This window comes from Ailuropoda melanoleuca, chromosome 5, assembly GCF_002007445.2.
Source record: "Ailuropoda melanoleuca isolate Jingjing chromosome 5, ASM200744v2, whole genome shotgun sequence".
Classification (NCBI taxonomy): domain Eukaryota; kingdom Metazoa; phylum Chordata; class Mammalia; order Carnivora; family Ursidae; genus Ailuropoda; species Ailuropoda melanoleuca.
Genome location: NC_048222.1, coordinates 92,260,165 through 92,278,682, shown reverse-complemented (window position 1 = coordinate 92,278,682; position 18,518 = coordinate 92,260,165). Strand labels below are relative to the sequence as shown.

Genomic DNA, 18,518 nt, shown 5'->3' with positions numbered 1-18,518 from the left:
ATATGCAAACAAACAATGGCACGAGCATAAGAAAAAAAAACCTAATGAAAAAATCAATTCAAAAGGAGAAGGGTGAGAAGCATTGTTAAAGAACAAACTTGGAGAACTAATAATTTTCCTATTGGATATTATTATCTTCAATTAAGTGTCCACTGATTCAGCTTATTAGGCTGGGTTGGATTTTGGTTGTTCCTGAGGGAGGATGGGGTTTCTCTCTTTCTTTCTTTCTTTCTTTCTTTTTTTTTTTAAAGATTTTATTTATTTATTTGACAGAGAGACAGCCAGAGAGAGAGGGAACACAAGCAGGGGGAGTGGGAGAGGGAGAAGCAGGCTCCCAGTGGAAGAGCCTGATGTGGGGCTCGATCCCATAACACCAGGATCACGCCCTGAGCCGAAGGCAGACGCTTAACGACTGAGCCACCCAGGCACCCCCCCCCCTTTTTTTTTTTAAGATTTAATTCATTTATTTGAGAGAGAGCAAGAGTGAGACAGAGAGAGAGCACAAGCAGGGTGAAGGACAGAGGGAGAAGCAGACTCCCTGCTGATCAGGAAGCCCCATGTGGGGCTCATTCCTGGAACTCCAGGATCACGACCTGAGCCGAAGGCAGATGCTTAACTGACTGAGCCAAAACAGCTCTCCGAGGATGGGGTTTCTTTATGTTTCAAAGATAGTTGGGGTTTCTGATACTGAGAAGGGGGCAGAGAGAGCTCTCTAGACTTGCATACATTGGAGACAACTCCAGATACCTGGGTAAGAAAGACATGGGAAGAATTCTAAGAATTTGACATTTTATGGGACAACACAGTAATTGAGACACATAATTCGGCGTGACAAGCTACACAATGGCATGTTGAAGTTGATGTAAAGTAGAAAAACTCCATTAACTGAAGTGGAAAATAAGCTTTCCTTTTTTTCTTTTTTAAAAGATTTTATTTATTTATTTGTCAGAGAAAGAGCTCTGGAGCACAAGCAGGGGGAGCAGCGGGCAAGAGGGAGTAACAGGCTCCCTGCCGAGCAGGGAGCTTGATGCAATGCAGGGCTCCATCCCAGGACCCTGGGATCATGACCTGAGCTGAAGGCAGACACTTAACCTACCGAGCCACCCAGGTGCCCCTAAGCTCTCCTAACAGGGCAATACAGAAGGGACTGAATTTAACTAGAGATACATTGAAAACAGTAACATGAATTCATTGTTCTTTTTAAGGGATTATTGCTGTAACAGCATTTTAGGGAGTGTCTTCTCTGAAGTCATCCCACCTCCTTCCAACACTTATGTAAGACAATCTAATACACATTTTAGTGCCCAATTTTGTCTTTTTTAAAAAATCATCTAATATTGTTTTCATTTAAAAAGAACCAGGGCTTTTCAAAATATCTGATCGTGTTTGGGGCAGAAAAAAATCAAGGTGAGCCTAGAACTTTTTTTTCCAGAAAGCAGATAGTTTCAGAGGCATCTCTGTGTTAAATAGGTCAAGAGGCCAGCCTGAAGAGAGGACTTTTAGTGGCAACTGGAGGAGCAAGGAAGCAAGCAACATCGCCATCAGTTGCCACGGGTCTTAGGGACCATATTGTTCCCTAAAATTTTGAATTCTTCCATTTATTTTATTTTATTTTTTTGATCTTCAACCCAGACATTCTGGAATTGCCTCCAAGATATGCTGGTCCAGAAGAGCTTTCCTCAGGAAAAAACCCACAAATCTAACTGCCAATTTGATGAATGGAATCAATAGTTAAAGATAATAATATGAGATGAGCAAATTATCGTTCCCAAAGTTTTTATTTTAAAACAATGCTTCTCTAGCCTTCTTCTTTTGAAGTGATTTTTCCTTATAAATATGCTACTATTTGCTTATTCATCTATTTTAAAGCAGGTTTAAGACTGAATTCCAATTTCATAAGCCAAGTTTTGTAGAGAAACCTTGACTCTCTGTTGATAGTTAAAAAGATCAAGGTAACACAAAGCATGCGGAAAGATCATTGTAGTGCAGTCATATTTCCAATATCATCTGTAAAAAATACTGAGGCTTGAGCAATTCAGATCACGTGAGTTTTTTTAACCTTTAGGTTAAAACTACAAACACAAGCTTCTTTCCCTAAGGGGATAAAAATGTATTAAGCTACACATAAAAAAGAAAGGATGTACTATAGAAAGAGGGACAGTGCTAAATGGATGGGACTGAACAGAAAACCAGCTGACAGCATTTTTTTAAGTTAAAATTTTGTTTATTGTTAAGCCAAAGGTTGGGCCTGACCCTGGTAATGCCAAACTCAAAGTATCTCTTGATGAGAAAAGTAAGACCCCATTCAACTGAGAAAAATGTATTTGAAGAATGGAGAAGTAAATCTAAATAGAAGATAAGGAGAGTCAAAGTTCAATATAACGTAAATCCAAAATAAATCCTTTTTTACAAAGACATATTTAACAATTATGACAAATAAATAAATTTAGGGGGGCGCCTGGGTGGCACAGCGGTTGAGTGTCTGCCTTCGGCTCAGGGCGTGATCCCGGAGTTCTGGGATCGAGCCTCACATCAGGCTCCTCCGCTATGATCCTGCTTCTTCCTCTCCCACTCCCCCTGCTTATGTTCCCTCTCTCGCTGGCTGTCTCTATCTCTGTCGAATAAATAAATAAAATCTTTAAAAAAATAAAAATAAAATAAATAAATAAATAAATTTAGGAATTGGTGATAAAATGAGGAGTTAAATGATAGGGGTAGCTCTTACAGTAAAATATATGAGTGTAAGTATAAATAGTATTTTAGAAATAAGGATACTTTTTTTAAAGTTTTTTAAAATTTTTATTTATTTGACAGAGAGAGAGAGCACACACAAGCAGGGGAAGGGACAGAGGGAGAAGCAGGCTCCCCACTGAGCAAGGAGCCCATGAAGGATGCGATCCCAGGACCCTGGGATCATGACCTGAGCTGAAGGCAGATGTTCAACCGACTGAGCCACCCAGGTGCCCCAGAAATAAGGATACTTAATTATTGAGGAAAAACAGTGAGAAAACAAAAATAAAACAAGCATTACTTGTAGAGAAGGAAATTTGGCCCAATAGAAGCTTTGTGTATTTTCTAAGCCTTGGAGCCTTGGAGCCTCTTGGAGCCTTTCGTGAGCTGATCTGGGCAGCCAACCGCAGGGAGGACCTGGTGTGGAAAGGGGAAAGGGGGACAGTGTTACTTTGTAACTAACAGAGTTAAAAACTAAAGAGAAGAGAATATCTAGTCTTAACAAGAATGGGGGAAATGATCCGCATTCTAGTTTTTCCCAGCAAGTCTGCTTCTGCATGAACCTGATGAAATCAGAAACACAAAATGTTTTTTTTTTTTTTTTTATCAGTCTGGCTGCCATACCTGGTTGATGTCCAAACAACAGAGATTTGAACTGCGTGGGTCCACATACATGGGGATTGTTTCGATACAAACAGTATGGTCCTGTAAACGCATTTTCCCTTCCTTATGATTGTCTTAAATGACATTTTTTTCCTTTAGCTTACTTTATTGTAAGAAAACAGTTTATAATACATATAATATACAAAATATTTGTTAATCGGCTCTTTACGTGATCAGTAAGGCTTCTGGTCAACAGTAGGCTATTAGTTGTTGATTTTGTGGGGAAGCAAAAATTATACTCAGATTTTCAACTGCTTGGGGTTGGTGCTTCTAACCCTCTGCTGTTCAAGGGTCAACTGTACTGCTGTCTCCATATTATAGAGCAGTCACATGAAGATATGTCCTGCTGCTCACATACCTTTACAATGATTCTCCAAATATTAAGACTCAGTTCAACTCGAATCAGTCTTTTCCATGTAGTTCTAACTACATTTTTCATTTTTGTAACTAATATTACACACATATTATTACATGAATATTAAATACCTAAGAGAAGTGCTAAGTGATTATTTATAAACAATTGATGAATAAAATGTATTTTTTTAAATTTTATTATTTATTCGACAGAGATAGAGACAGCCAGCGAGAGAGGGAACACAAGCAGGCGGAGAGGGACAGGAAGAAGCAGGCTCATAGCAGAGGAGCCTGACGTGGGGCTCGATCCCACAAAGCCGGGATCACGCCCTGAGCCGAGGGCAGACGCTTAACCGCTGTGCCACCCAGGCACCCCAATAAAATGTATTCTTAAAACCAGTGTAAATTCACAACCATATTGGATTTTAGAAAATATATTTTTTCCTCCACATTATTTTGGGGCTTTGGTTTACCTGAATGATGTTCCAAGCTCTACGTCCTGCCTACATACACGATTCACGGTCTCAGGCAGATTTTCGAAAGCACAGGTGAAGGGTGAATTTCACTGCAATTAGTAGTCTCTGTTCTCAGAAGGAATGCAAACCAAGCATAATTGCTCCAATTCACTGGTCTCTGGCTAGATGTCTTGCATAAAAAATAATAACAGAAGGCAATTAAACACATGAACAGACTGAGTAAAATTGTGGTGTGTTAACCCTGAAAGAGGACACACCTAAATGCCATGCTTGGGATTGTACTTTTCCGTAATATGTCGGCTCTCAAAAGATGTTGCAGATGTGAGTCTTGCAGAAAAACTGCTTCCATTTCATAAACCTACATAAATCATCTATGTGTATATACATTCCAACAATACAATACATTCATGAAATCGAAGTACCTTTTCATTCTTCTCCTTCTCCTAAGTACGATATTTTCCCTTTCGTATTATTCTCGATTGCTGTTCGAGTAAACTCAACAGAGATTTTGCTGGTTTTAATTACTACATAAGCAATTCACCTGGTTTTATTTTTTTTTTAAGATTTATTTTTATTTACTTGAGAGAGAGAGAGAGAGAAAGAGAGCAGGGGGTAGGGGCAGAGGGAGAGGAAGAGAGAGTCTTAAGTGGGCTCCGAGCTGAGGGAGAACCCGACAGGAGGCTTGATCTCAAGGCCTTGAGATCACGACCTAAGCAGAAACCAAGAGTCAGTCGCTTAAACAACTATGCCACCCAGGCGCGTCCACCTGGTTTTAAAAGTCAGGTAAATAAGAGTTGTAGAGTTCATGGGTAAGAGTTCTCATGTTCATGTATATTTTAAAAACAAAGTACCTGAACTCAAGCGTGTTACATTCAAGTTAAGAGGCTCAGGATGTTGAAGGCTCAGAGGGACACAGACAAGTCCAAGTATGGCCAGAAAACTGGGCAGAAGCCAGACAGAACTATGCTTTCCAGTGTATCCACCAACTCCACCTTTGTGTACCCCAGCCTGGCTAGCTCTGCGCGTATTCATTTCTAGACCCATCTAGACTCTCTTGAAATTTGTTTCTCTTAAAATGTAAGCATGGTAGTTAAATTTCTTACTTTTCCAGTACAACTGTAAAATGGGACTAAAGACAAATAAAATGAAAGGAACATATTTCCAATCTTTCAACTCTTACGGGGAAGATTGGCACATAATTATGTGATACATACTTCCATGTTAAATGCTATAAACAGGCAAGTATATCATTTTATTTTTTGACACAAAACTAAAATACACTTACATTTGCCCACCACTGGTCTGCTTCATATAGGTTTCCTTTTATAAAACTGCTTTATTGACCTGGTGGATGTTGTCAACGCACCGATGAAGATCCTAAAACACATGTTTTTCTTGGATCATTTGCAGAGTAAGCATGTGCTTCAATGTGACTACCAAGATTGAAATAAATCTGGTCTCAAGAAAAACAGAGGATTCTCTGTATGTTTATGGTAATTTCTCCTTCCAGACCACATACGGAGAAATTAAGAGGTAAGTAATGTAAGGGGGTAATGAGGTGTTCCACATTTGGAAATACAATTTTTTTCTTTTCAAAATAGAGTTTTGAGAAAGTGTATTGTTTCAGAGAGGAACAAAGATCACCTGGAATTTGAAGAACTGCTATGAACAGTCTACCTAGAGCTGCTTCATTTGCCACGTTGATGTGATTTCTCTCTTTCTCCTGGGCTAGTTTCATCCGAATTCTTTACTTTTTCTTTTTGGTAAAACTAGATTTTTCTTCTTTGGTCACTAAAACAGTCATTATTTTGAACTATGAGAGACTTGCTTTATATGGATAATAATTCGAAAATTTTTATTAAAATTTTCTTGGTGTGCCATGTTGCCCAAGTACATGATTAAAACCAGGTATTTTCAATGGGTAAATCATATTTTTTATGATGTAAACACTTGACTTTTCTTTTTTTAAAAATTTATTATGATATGTTAGTCACCACACAGTACATCATTAGTTTTTGATGTAGTGTTCCATGATTCATTGTTTGCATATAACACCCTGTGCTCCATGCACTACGTGCCCTCCTTAATAACCATCATTGGGCTAGCCCATCCCCCATCCCCACCCCTCTAAAACCCTCAGATTGTTTCCCAGAGTCTATAGTCACTCGTGGTTCATTCCCCCCTCTGTTTACCCCCCTCTTCATTTTTCCCCTCCTTCTCCTACAGATCTCCCTGCCATTCCTTGACTTTTCTCTTCCCGGGATTCTGAGCAAGTAAAAGCATATTGGGAATGCCTAAACTTGAGCATGCGTAGTTACTAATCATTAGCATATTTATGGTGGCCATCACTCCATTTACAGAGATCTAGGTTTTACCAGCCATTTGTATCACGATGCAAACCCATCAGCTTTAGCCAGCCTGTCTAAGGCAGACCCAGAACCTTTGGAAATTGAATTTGGCTATCCTAAGAGGCTTAAAAAGCACTGCTTTTCTAAAAAATTTAGGCTACATAATGGTTTTCTTAATGACCCTATGATCACTAAACCCACATCTTTTTACTGCAACTCATTTAAATCATTTGTTAGAGGTGGTTAATAGTTTCTCTGAGGATTTAAAATGAGATTAAACACCTCTGACTCCTTTTAACACCACTGCATCCTCCTTTTTCTCCCCAAGCTCACCACCACACTCCATTTCATATTTGCTTAACATTTATGATATGCCAAGAACTATAAAAAAGACAAAATTTCTTCCCTTGAGATAGCAACTAAAAGTATCATGTTACTTTAATTGCGAGTGTTTGGGGAGCATTTTCCCCCATCACTTGTGTGTGTCTCAGCAGGAAATACAGGCATTGGTACCCTTTTGAGCATGGGAAATTTTATGCAAATGTTAGACTGATTGCTGAACTTGAATCTGGTAAGACATGGGCAAAATGGGACAAGGGAGAGTGACAGGACCATGGAAGAAGGGGAAAGCAGGACAGACAACTGATGTCCAAGGAGACCAACAGGAAAAAAGCAACTCTTAACAGCTGGGAGCTGGCTGGGTACTACCAACCGACCTTAGGTTTGATGGCACCCACAGCCAGGCCAAGATATTTTCCTGTTGAATACAAACAGTGTCTTAGAGCACCGAGGTTGGATGAGGTCACTCTGTTTGGTAATGAAGTGAAACAAAAAACAAGACCATTGTATAGTGGGGTCTGAGCTTAACAAAAAACACTGTGAAATCATAAAAATGATCAAATGTCCTCCTTGCCCAACAGAGTAACTCCTGGTTCTTTACCAATTGCAGCTTTAGCCTCTCTTCATTTCTCCTGCCTTCTAGATAAAAATGATTGCGATACCCAGTTGTGGAATTGCTCTTACTTCCCAACAGCACCCAATCCGTGACAAAGGCTTGCTTTTTTGAACTCTCCCCCAAAATGTCTAACACAAGCCAATTTCCCATAGCAAGTTCCTTCTGACTCTTTCTCAACGAGATGCCCGCCCCTCCCCCCACTCATAGTTCTTCCATGGTGTGTGGTCTCCATGAGTCCAGCCAATAAACCAAATTTGTCTGACTCGCTGATGTGATACTTGTGGTCTTTGGCTGCGGTGCATGAACAAGACGTAGGCCCAGATTTAGAACGGCTATATATTTTCTTTTCTTTTCAGCTGTCAGAATCATCTGAGCCTGCTTTTAAAAAATGCAGATGCTGGGGCTCCATCCTAGCTCACCTGAACCTCTTCAGAGGCCAGAACTTCATTTTAATAAGCTTCCAGCATGAACCTCACATGCATGCAAAAGTGTAAACTGCTGCTTGATTTGTTTTCCACGTGTGCTGGGGAAGTGTGTCTCCGTGTAAAGCCAGAGTGACATTTCGCATCTTACATAAATCTGTACCCGTTTTGTTGGGAGATTACTTCCAAAACTTGGCCAAGCTTAAAGATACATTTTAGTAAATACAGTCGATTCTCATTTCTCACAGATTCTGTATTTGTGAATTCACCTACTGGCTAAAATTTGTTTGTAATCCCCAAATCAGTACTCTTGATACTTTCACAGTCATGCGCGGACATGTGCAGAGCTTGGGAAAATTTGAGTAGCCTGATGTGCTCGTGCCAGCAGAGGTCAGAGAAGGCACCTTGGCCTTGTTTTGGCTTTTGTACTGAGAAGACAGGAGGATGGAGAAGGCAGGGGGCGCTGCAGGGCAAGAAGCGCCTGCTCTGGGGCCAGTTGGCGGTGGATTGATCCCAATTCTGGCGTCTATTAGGGAGGTAGCCTCACTTAGCCCTTTCCAACCTTCTGTTCATGCACTCACTTTCTCTTTATTATGGAAAAATAGACATAACATAACATTTATCGTTTCAACCATGTAGTGGTATTAAGTGCATTCACAGTGTTCTGCAACTATGACCACTACCCATTTCCAGAACTTTTTTCATCATTCCAAACAGAAGCTCTGCGTCCATTAAGCAATAACACCCCATCCCCTCTGGTCCCAGCCCCTGGCAACCTCTGTTCTACTCTCTGTTTCTAGGAACTTGCCTATTCTAAGCACCTTACGTAAATGGAATTATAAGATATGTCCTTTTGGACAAGTCATGTCTGGTTTCTTTCACTTAGCATATAATATTTTCAAGTTTCAATCATGTTGTAGCATGTATCGGAATTTCACGCCTTGTTACAGATGCATAATATTCTCTTGTATGTATATACCACATTTTGTTCATCCATTCACATGGACATTTGGGTTATTTCCACCTTTGGCTTAATGTAACACTACTTTGAACATTTGTATACAAGTACATGTTTGAGTCCCTGTTTTCAATTCTTTGGGGTATATACCTAGGAGCAGAATTGTTGAGTCCTATGGTACTTCTGATGAGGGGTAGAAGCAGAAAAATGTTCACTTTTAGCCTAGAAGGCTGATCTATAGCTTGCATAGTTCTGATGAAGATCAAACACACGTTGGTTGCCACGACTTTTTTTTTTTTAAGATTTTATTTTAAGTAATCTGTACACCCAATAAACTTACTATGTTGCACCATGCAATGTCTCAAGACTCCTTTCTTGATTGTTGCTCTCCCTGACCCTGTAACACTTCTATGTTTAACTTTTTGGGGAACTGCCAAACTGTTTTCCACAGCGGTTGCAACATTTTACATTCCCACCAGTAATGCACAAGGGTTCCAATTTCTACATTTTCACTGATACTTGTTATTTTCCTTTTTTTTTTTCCTTAAATAGCCATCTTAATGGGCGCAGAGTGGTCAATTTCTTTTTTATAAAATAAAAAAAGTAGAATCTACCAGGATGAACTGCTTTCCGATTCGAAGATTACAGTTGACGAGAGAAACAGGCACCCCTCCTCATCCTGCTTCTCGAAAAGTTCACGCTATGCCACCTCAGTCTATGAAAGACCTACATTTGCACCTGCTTTAGTTAACTGAAAGAACTCCAAACAGGATTGCCGCTTTTATGAAAGAGGTGAAAAGTGAAAATAGTGGTCAGGGTTTGTTTTGTGGCCCATGCCCCTCACCCTGTCCTCAGCAGCGAGAGCGGCCCCACCAGGCTTCTTCCCCGGGAACAACACTCAGCACCTCAAGCATCAAACTGCCATAGCTTTGAACTGTTGATGCACATCTGTGCTTTATCTTGATTTATTTTGTGCGTCTGTGAGCAAGATGTGTCCTAAAGTATCAGAAAAGCTTAAAAGAGGGGCACCTGGGTGGCTCTGTCAGTTAAGAGTCTGTCTTCAGCTCAGGTCATGATTCCAGGGTCCTGGGATCGAGCCCCCATCTGGCTCCTTGCTCAGTAGGGAGCCTGCTTCTCCCTCCCCCTTGCCTGTCGCTTTGCCTACTTGTGATCTGTCTCTCTCTCTCTCCCTCTGTCAAATAAATAAATAAATAAATAAATAAATAAATAAATAAATAAATAAAATCTTTTTTTAAAAAAAAAGATAGTTAAAAAAAAGAAAAGCTTAAAAGAGGTGATTTTGGAGGGTCTGGGAAAGCTGAAATTTTTCTGTATGAATTAATAGTAATTGCTTCTCTGCTTTATACCGTTTTGGCTTCCACTACCATTAGTACTGCAATGAAAGTAGTTATACATGCCCCTTCCTGGGCCTGTGTGAGGATATCTTTGTGGCACATACCCAGAAGGGAGACTGCTGGGCCACGGGTCATACATGTACTTAATTTGGCTAAGTACTGCCAGATTGCTCTTTGGACTATGCATGAATCTTTCTTCCATCCATTAGTGAATGAGTACTTCCGTTGTCCTATAGCCCCTTCAGATCACCAGCGAGAAAGGAAGCTCAGAATTTGTGTCTTGCCTTTTTATTTTCATAACTGTGTCTTTTAAAGATCAAAAGTTTTTAATATGATGAGGTCCAATTTATCATTTTTTTTTCTTTTACGGTTTCTGTTTTGACCTTGCCTAACCCAAGATCACAAAGATTTTCTCCTATGTTTTCTTCCAGACATTTGGGCTTTTATAGTAATTCAAGTTAGTATTTGTTTATAGCGTTTATGGCTCATTTTTTCCCCACATGAAAGCCCAATTCCAATGTTTGTTGAAAAGACTATTCTTTCTCAATTAATTGGCCTTGACATCTTTTGATAATCACTTGACCATATATGTGTGGATCTATTTCTAGACTTTCTATTCTGTTCCATTAATCTTATATGTCTCTCCTTATTTTAATACCACATTCTCTTCATTACTGATACATAAGTAAAACTGATAATTAGCTAGTTTGTGAAATAGGCAGTCCATTTTATTTTATTTTAAGATTTTATTTTTTTATTTGAGAGAGAGAGAGACAGAGAGCACAGAGGGAGAATGAGAGAGAGAAGCAGGCTCCCTGCTAAACAAAGAGCCTGATGTGGGGCTCAATCCCAGAACCCTGGGATCATTACCCGAGCCGGAGACAGACGCTTAACCAACTGAGCTACCCAGGCACCCTGGCAGTCTTCTCTTTTCCGTGAGCCTCCAACATGAGCCTGTGCTTGCTCCTATCGCTGGGATTCTCTGAGTTTAATGAGGTTCGGAATGTGTGAGGGAAGGGATGGTGGAACAGACATTATTGGTTGGGTGACCCAGCCTGAACCATAGTTCTGATCTTCCCAGCCAGTCTCCTCCATGTATGGGTGTCCACGTAACCCACTTATGGCTAGTGAGATATATTTCAGCTGTCATATTTGTCACACAAATATTTATCTTATGGAGAAAATCTTGGCAAGAAAGTGATAATAGGTCAATACAAATTAATCAACACTATAGAAAAAATTTAAATTTTTGCTCATTAATAGTGATGTGAGTAGTGATATCTTCATCCTTGAAGACATATTTCATAACATTTTCTCCTCTGGGATATTTGTTATCATAATAAATGCTCCAGCTACCCTTTATTACTTTGATTACCAGAAACCCTATCCCCCTTTTTTGTTTAAATAATAGATTCCAAGTATATTGGACAATGACCCTACAAAATAATTATTATTCTACTACTACTGTTACTAGTGGAAATGTTCCACTAGTTCCACCCGTTCCACTACCGTTTGTTAAAAACAGACAACTTTCCATGATTATTGTTTCTTGAAGCATATCTATAACACAGATACCCAGTCCTAACAACTATTAGATAATAAAACGCTTTAAAATGGCATTTCACAAATTAAGTCTGAGTTGCTCAAAGACATATGGCTACACTACAATGATTGCAGGTGAGGGCAAACACAGAGGTAGAATTTTTCCTGTGTGAAAATTGAAATCAGTACTACTGCACCCTACAGTACTATAATTTCCACATTAGTCAGTGTTCATTAACATACCCTACTGAACTGGGAATTAAGTATTAAACACAGACTTGATTACATTTTCCTAAAAGTTCCCTAGACCAGACTCTGACTGACTGATTGCATGAAGCAACACGACCCTTTAGACAACAGCAGCAACAAAAAGATAACTTGGGTCTTGTTTGGTGACTCACATGAGGTGGTGTAGTTGGTCTTTCAGGGTTTACAGTTAGGACCAGGTGCCTCACGGTGGTTCTGAGGTGTGATACTAGGCATTGCAGCCTTCCCAAGAAAGGTATAAAGCCTGGAGAACATGTTGATGGGTGAGAGTCCCCTTCTCTGAGAAACGCATCACGGATCTCCTATACTCCTCCCTCCTTTTACCCTTTGTAGATCCTTTCTATCTGCTCATCTACCTGCCAACCAACTGCCAGCAGATCGGTCATTACCTTTGTGGTAAGAGCAGAAGACATGGAAAGTTAGGGGAATTTGTGCATATGTATTTTGCATTTATATCTTCTAAATGTAAAGCCCTTTGTCAGCAAAATTTTATAGACCAGGGAAATTAAACTGTTGTTCGCTAGTACAGGTCAATGAGTGGTTGTTGGGAACCTTATAAATTTCTCAGTCTGTGTTAGTCAAGAGATTTAGGGTGTTCTTTGTTCCTCTGCAGCAAAGCTTCAGTTTTTAACACAGGTTTTCAATTCCTAAACTAGCCTTTGGAAAGAGAAAAAAATAAAAAAGTAAATAATCGCTTCCCACATGTGGCTTCAATATTTTTTCCTGATAAAATTAAAAAAAAATTTTTTTTACTTATTTTTATTTTTTAGAGAGAGAGAGGGAGCATGTGTAAGTGGGGGAGGGGCAGAGGGAGAGGAAGAGAGAGAATCTTAAGAAGACTCTGCGCCTAGTGTGGAACCTGACATGGGGCTCAATCCCACAACCCTGAGATTATGACCTCAGCTAAAATCAAGAGTTGGACGCTTAACTGACTGAACCACCCAGGCAACCCTCATATGATTTAAAAATAATAATAACAGCTTTATTGAGATAAAATTCATATATAATGAAATTCAACTTTTTAAAGTATATAATTCAGTGATATTTAGTATATTCACAGTATTGTTTAACTATCTCCACCACCTAATTTTAGAACACTTTCATCACCCTAAAAGAAACCTTGTACCCATTGGTAGTCACTGCACATTTCCCACTGCTCCCAGCCCCTGGTAACCACTAACCCACTTTCTGTACTTTTGGATTTACCTATTATGGACATTTCATATAAATAAAATTGTACATTATGGGGCCTTTTGTGACTGGCTTATTTCATTTAGCAAAATATTTTTAAGATTTTCATCTATATTTAGCACACATCAGTACTTCATTCCTTTTCATTGCTGAATAATATTCCACTGTATGGCTATACCACATTTTGTTTGTCCAGTTGTCAATTGGTAGAATTTGGGTTGTTTCCAGTTTTTGGCTATTATGAATAATGTTGTGGACATTTGTGTATGCATTTTTGTAGGCCATATGTTCTCTACATTTAAGAGTGTGTTTTTTGGTCTTTTTTTTCTTTGTTCATTTGTTTTGGTTCTTAAATTCCTCATGGGAATAAAATCATATGGTATCTTTCTCTGACTGACTTATTCACTTAAGATTATACTCTTTAGATCCATCTATGTTGTTGCAAATGGCAAGATTTCATTCTTTTTTATGGCTAAGTACTTTCATTCTTTCAAAAGAATGAAGTCTTGTCATCTGGAACAACATGGATGGATCTAGAGGGTATAGTAAATACATCATCTCTTCTCTCACCATTCATCTATCCATGGACACTTTGGTTGCTTTGGTTGCTTCCATATCTTGGCTATTGTAAATAATACTGCTATAAACATAGGGGTGCATATAACTTTTCAAATTACTGTTTTCCTATTCTTTGAGTAAATAGTAGTGGAATTACTGCATTATATGGTAGTTCTATTTTTAATTTGTTAAGAAAACTCCATACTGTTTTTACAGTAGCTGCACCAGGTTGCATTCCCACCAATAGGGCAAGAGGGTTCCTTTTCTCCATATCCTTGCCAATACCTGTTGTTTCTTGTTTTGTTGATTTTACGCTCTGACAGGTATGAGATGATATCTCAATGTGGATTTGATTTGCATTTCCCTGATAATGAGTGAGGCTGAGCATCTTTTCATGTGTCTATTGGCCATCTGAGTGTCTTCTTTGGAGAAATGTCTGTTCATGTGTCTTCTGCCCATTTTTTTTAATTGGATTTTTTGGGGGTATTTTTGGTGTTGAGTTGTGTAAGTTCTTTATATATTTTGGATACTAACCCCTTATTGAATATATATTTGCAAATGTCTTCTCCTATTCAGTAGGTTATCTTTTGTTTTGTTGATTATTTCCTTTGCTGTCAAGAAAGTGGTCCAGTTTTATTCTTTTGCATGTTGCTATGCCAGTTTTCTAGAAACTTATCCATTTCTTCTATATAATTTTTCATACTGTTCTCTTATAATCCTTTATATTTCTGTGGTGTCAGTTATTTCTCCTCTTTCATTTCTGAGTTTGTTTAGTAGTTCCATTTTATAAAGCATAGCATTTTATTTTAAGTTTATTTATCTATTAATCGCTACACTCAACGTGGGGCTCGAACTCATGACCCTGAGATCAAGAATTGATGCTCTTCCAACTGAGCTAGCCAGGCACCCCAAGCATACATAGTATTTTAAATTAATTGACTCTGAACTTAGTACCTGAAGTAGAACAAAAAAAATGGTGGGACTGTTCGGATACACTATTTACAGTCAGATTATAAATGTGAAAATAATCTTGCATATCTTGTACAGAATGCAGAAGTATATTAAAAGATTGATACTCTATGACCAAGTGGGATTTATTCCAGAAATGCAAATGACGTTTATAGCTTTAAAAAAACTATTAATATAATTCACCATATTATTAAGTCAAAAGAGAGAACCTGTATGATCATCTTGATTGATGCCAAAAATGCGTTTAATAAAATTTAATATCCACTTCCAATGAAAACACTCAGTAAAGTAGAGTCAGATGAATATTTCCTTAACTCATTAATGTCTGGAGTAAAATAGAGGTGTCACTAGTATATTAAAACAAGGAACCCAATAAGAACTGGAATGGAAGCAGCAAAATTGTCATTTGGGAGGTTATTTTAAACTACTTGTACAGAATTGATAGTTGGCTTACATACAAAAATCCCTAGTCATAAAATACTATGGTGGACAACACATCTATTTCAATAGCAACAAAAATTTAAATTTAATAAATTTAATAATAAGAAAACGTTAACAAGGAGTGCTATATGAAGAAAATGATCAAACTTTATTGAGATCTGTTTGACTCCAAATACAATGTTGATCACTATGCCAGATGAATATATATTAATTTACAGATAAAGGTAGCATTTCAAATAAGTGGTAAAGAAAGGTCATTCGGTAAGGGTTTGGGACAATAAATTAGTCATCCATCCAGAAAAAAAAAAAAAGAAAAAACCAAATAGATCAAGATTTTAACTCCTTACATGGTAAATACCTTCTAGATGGATCACATATGTAAGTGTGATAGATGACTCAGAAGTACTAGAGGGAAAAAATGGATAAATATATTTGCCTTTGAGATATAGCAGACTTTTTAAAACTGTGTCACAAAAATTCAGAAACCAAAAAGGATAAGATTGATAACTCTGACTTTTTAAACTTCCGTGTTGCAGACAACCAAACAAAAAATGAACTTAACAATTCACACTATAAGGAAGGGAGAGGGACAGATTACAAATTAGGAAAATGTTTCATAACATGATGCATAACAAAGTGCTAAAAATAAAAAAAAATATGTATACATATATGGGGAGAAACAGAAAGATGACAAAAGAATATGAACAGAAAAATTTATAAAAAGAAGGAATTTAAAAAAAGGAATCCAAATAACCAATAAGCATAGGAGATGTTTAATCTTATTAGAAATCAAATAGTAAGTAAGTAAAATATCAATGAAGTACCATTTTTTGGTCTTCAACAAATATTGAAAAAGTTAATAACATTCAGAATTGGATATGGTTTCAGGAAATGCATACTTTCATGTCCTATTGGTGGGAATATAAATTGGTACAATATTTCTAGAGGATAGTTTGGCAATATGCATAAAAATGACCCCAAACCCCACATATAGGAATTTATCCAAAAGAAATAAACGACTAAGTGAGAATGGATGTAATCATGGGATACTCATGTGGCTCTGTTTATAATGGTAGAAATTCAGAAACAGCCTAGATATGTTGTGTCAAGGTGACACATGGATTCAATAGAATACACTGCGGCTTGTAGGCTAAAAGTCACACTGGCCTCCACCCCCGTGGTCTCTCCACACTCTCCCTGCCATGTGCTCTGAGCCTAGCGTCCAGTGTGCCCCCTGGATCAGGCCACTGGCCTCCTTGTGGTCATCCTCTGCATGTATTTGGGTGGTGAAGGCAACGAGAACATCCTGGGCAAGAAGGAGCTGACGGAGCTGATCCAGAAAGAGCTCACCATTGGCCTGAAGCTGCAGGATGCTGAGATTGCAAAGCTGATGGACGACTTGGACTGGAACAAGGGCCAGGTGGTGAACTTCTAGGAATATGTCACCTTTCTGGGGGCCTTGACTTTGATCTACAATGATGCTCTGAGGGCTGAAAATAAATCTGGAAGGTGGTGACCTTCTATAGGCCCTGCCTAAGTCAAATCCAGTGGTGGGTAACTATTCAATAATTATCTCTTTTTTGGTTAAAAAAAAAAGAGAATACACTGAAGCCTGTAGAACAAGAAAGTACTTTTTTACTGATGGATATGGAAAGATCTCAGGGACAAATGATTGACTGAAAAGAAGCATTTCAGAAGAGTGCATACAGTGTGTGATTTCATTTATGTAAAATTGCATTAATCTACAAATGCGTAGATATGCGTAGAGAAGTGTCTGGAAGATGTTCATCACACTGTCAGATGTTTTCTCTGGTGATGCAATTTTAGGTATATTTTTACTTTCTTCTTTGTATTTTTCTGTCATGTCAGAATTTTGTTCAGACTGAGAATATATCATAGTCTAAAAACAGCAAGCTAGTTTTAAAAATTGACCCTATCGACCTGGGTGGCTCAGTCAGTTGGGCATCTGACTCTTGGTTTCAGCTCAGATCATGATCTCATGCAATGTGAGATCGAGCCCCTGCGGCAGGCTCCACGCTCAGCACGGAGTCTAAGATTCTCTCTTTCCCTCTCCCTCTGCCCTCCCGCTCATGCTCTGTCTCTCTCTCTCTAAATGAATGAATAAATAAAATCTTAAAAATTAGTAAATGAAATAAAAATGGACCCTATCAAAAAAATTTTTAAAAAATGAACCTAAATATATTTCCGTTCAGCATGGCAACACATGTGTTAGCAGCCTGGCACAGATACGGGAGTAGTGATCATGTCAAGGACATATCTCCCCTAAAATACCCTCGGTCCTAAAGAAAAAGGTAAAAAAATCTCTGTGACTAGAGGAAATATCGAGAGGTATTTAGTACACTGGGAACAAGGTGGTTCCAATAGAGTGGGATATTTATTTATTTATTCGACAGAGATAGAGACAGCCAGCGAGAGAGGGAACACAAGCAGGGGGAGTGGGAGAGGAAGAAGCAGGCTCATAGCGGAGGAGCCTGATGTGGGGCTCCATCCCATAATGCCGGAATCACGCCCTGAGCCGAAGGCAGACGCTTAACCGCTGTGCCACCCAGGCGCCCCCCATCTATCCTTTTAAAACATTCTACCACCAAATTATTACACTTGTACTCAAAGTGGCATTCGTTATTCAGAAATTTAAATCTTTTGAATTTGCACATATTCCTGTGGTGAATTATGTAAAAATGATGTATCACAAGGCTATGAAAAGCATCACCGCAAAGCACTATTGCCTCCCATGAAGGAAACATTTGCAGTCAGAGGCCAAAAAATAGTATCAGGGCGAGGCCAAGTATATTGCACACCATTGCCAGAAACCCATTTCTGGCAAAGAAACAGGATTGATAATTGAACTATCAAATATATTTCAAGAGGGTATTATGTTTCAGGGGGATGGAATGGATTTAGGAATAGATTTAGTCTTCTCTTCCCTGACCTGAAGCATTTCTGAACACCAGCAAGTATTAGGCAAGACCTCCATAATATTGAAAGCAACAAATGTGGGCTTTATATTTCTTCTTTTTAAGTTTTTATTTTAATTCCAGCATAGGTAACACACAATATAGTGATTCATCAATTCCATACAACAGCTGGTGCTCATCACAAGTGCCCTCCTTAATCCCCACCCCCATTTCACCCAGCCCCTCACCCACCTCCCCTCTGGTAACCATCAGTTTGTTCTCTACAGTTAAGAGTCTGTTTCTTGGTTTGCCTCTCTCTCTTTTCCCCTTTTGCTCATTTGCTTTGTTTCTTAAGTTCCACATATGAGTGAAAT

General features: G+C 38.6%; 1 pseudogene; it reads left to right on the top strand.

The window, feature by feature from the left end:
- The first annotated feature begins 5,640 nt into the window (after positions 1 to 5,640).
- LOC100480878 lies at positions 5,641 to 16,745 on the top strand (annotated as a pseudogene).
- The last annotated feature ends 1,773 nt before the right edge of the window (positions 16,746 to 18,518 follow it).